Source organism: Vigna unguiculata, unplaced genomic scaffold, assembly GCF_037176805.1.
Source record: "Vigna unguiculata cultivar grain cowpea cultivar isolate G323 ecotype 2 unplaced genomic scaffold, ASM3717680v1 ptg000122l, whole genome shotgun sequence".
In the NCBI taxonomy this organism is placed as follows: domain Eukaryota; kingdom Viridiplantae; phylum Streptophyta; class Magnoliopsida; order Fabales; family Fabaceae; genus Vigna; species Vigna unguiculata.
The window spans coordinates 42,501-45,000 of record NW_028196764.1 but is presented as its reverse complement, the minus strand read 5'-3'; positions in this window follow the sequence as shown (position 1 = coordinate 45,000).

Here is a 2,500-nt window from a genome sequence, read left to right as displayed (position 1 = left end):
GGCTTGTGTGGAGTTTTGTGAAAAAATGAAATTCGTGGTTTTTGAGATGTGAGGGTTGGAATGGCCTCCAAATGTCCCCAAATGAATACCATGAAATTCTTGGTGCACGAAAGTTTTGAGTTCGGAGGGTTTTGCACATGGCCAAGTTGGTCGGTGCACCGCGGCATAGCTAGATGGCTTGTGTGGAGTTTTGTGAAAAAATGAAATTCGTGGTTTTTGAGATGTGAGGGTTGGAATGGCCTCCAAATGTCCCCAAATGAATACCATGAAATTCTTGGTGCACGAAAGTTTTGAGTTCGGAGGGTTTTGCACATGGCCAAGGTTGGCGGTGCACCGCGGCATAGCTAAATGGCTTGGTGGGGAGTTTTGTGAAAAAATGAAATTCGTGGTTTTTGAGATGTGAGGGTTGGAATGGCCTCCAAATGCCCCCAAATGAATACCATGAAATTCTTGGTGCACGAAAGTTTTGAGTTCGGAGGGTTTTGCACATGGCCAAGGTTGGCGGTGCACCACGGCATAGCTAGATGGCTTGGTGGGGAGATTTGTGAAAAAATGAAATTCGTGGTTTTTGAGATGTGTGGGTTGGAAAGGCCTCCAAATGCCCCCAAATGAGTACTGTAAAAGTGTTGGTGCACAAAAGTTTTGAATTGGATGCATTTTGCACTTGGCCAAGTTGGTCGGTGCACCGCGACTAGATAGGTTGGTGCCAAAATTTGTCAAATTTAAGACCTTGGCCAAACTGAATGAAATTTTGTGGGGAGGTTCCTGATATTGTTTAGTGGTGGACTGGAAAAAATGAGGTCGAAATTCGAAGTCTACATGTGCTTTTCTATTTTTCCCGATTTTACACATACCCGGTAAGTAAAAAAAATAAAAAAAATAGTTCCCCTTCGAGAAAAATTATGAAATTTGGTGAGCAAGGAGATACCATTATTCTACGAATTACTGCAAAAAATCGCATCAAAATTCGAAGTATAGCCCGAGATATGGACTTATGTCTGCTCAAAAAAAGTGTATCTACTTGTACAATTTTGCCTTTTGCATATTAACCTCTTATAGGGGGGGAGTGCTCCTTGAGCCGGCCAGCTCCACACTGGCAGGTTTTAAAGGGAGCTTGATGAGGCCTCCCCCCTCACGTGGTGCGTGCGTTAGCATGTTTATCATGGCACAACTAGCCTCTTCATAGTTGTTGAGCTTTATTAATACCAACACACGGTCGTCACTGATCGTTGGTTAGCTCGGCAGCTAGTCCCTCGGATATTGTGGAAAGTTATTTTCATGCCTAGCGATGCTTGACCCTGCGTCACTTGATGTTTCCATTTGCTTGCTTGCCCATGGTAGGTGGGGGGTGGACCGTCTTGTGGTGTGGTGTCTTGCGAACGTGAGGGTGTGTGAGTTGTAATCGAGATGCACTTGCTGGCTGGCTCCATGCCTTGCGTATCGAACGGTCAAGCATGCATCTCTTCCATTTTCACCCGTTGCCTTGGGTGATATTGGTTGATCAGTCCCTGTGTTGCCTACCCACTAGACGGTACTTCTGTGGTTGCTTCGAATTCTATCTTTCCATCACGAAGAGGTGTTGGAGGATCCTAATGTCACGCACGTGTTCCATCTAGTGAAACATCTCAGTGATGCACGTGTTGTGGCTAGTTCTTTTGGATGCGGTGCATTATATGAACTCGGGTTTACTTTAGCGACCCAGTCAACATAATTCGGTTGTGTCCCTTGATTGAGACGTTGTCCTTGAACTTGTTGTGAACAATATCGTTCTTCCACAACCCGTCGTCTTGAGTGCGATGGAAGGCAAATAAGATGTGCTTTGGCATGTCATGCACGTACTCGATTGCGGGAAGTGTGAGAAAGTGTTGTTGACAACCCGTGGGAAATGGAATGTGGCAAATCGTGATGAGCTCTTCGTGGATCTGCGAAGAAGACGACCTTTGGGTCTGTTGGAAACGAGGGAGGCGATGTTGAACTGCGAAGAAGATGGACTTTTGGGTTGTTTGAATCAATGGGAGGCCACGCGAGAACTCCGAATACTATGGACTCTTGGGTTGTTGGAAGCAACGGGAGGCCCCGCTAGAACTCCGAATACTACGGACTCTTGGGTTGTTGGAAGCAAGGGGAGGCCCCGCTAGAACTCCGAATACTATGGACTCTTGGGTTGTTGGAAGCAAGGGGAGGTCCCGCTAGAACTCCGAATACTACGGACTCTTGGGTTGTTGGAAGCAAGGGGAGGCCCCGCTAGAACTCCGAATACTATGGACTCTTGGGTTGTTGGAAGCAAGGGGAGGCCCCGCTAGAACTCCGAATACTATGGACTCTTGGGTTGTTGGCAACGACAACTTGGGGGGATGACACTGGAAAAGAGTGAACTAGGCCAAACTGCGAACAAGGCAACTTGGGGGGATGACACTGGAAAAGAGTGAACTAGGCCAAACTGCGAACAAGGCAACTTGGGGGGATGATGCTGGAAAAGAGTGAACTAGACCGAACTGCG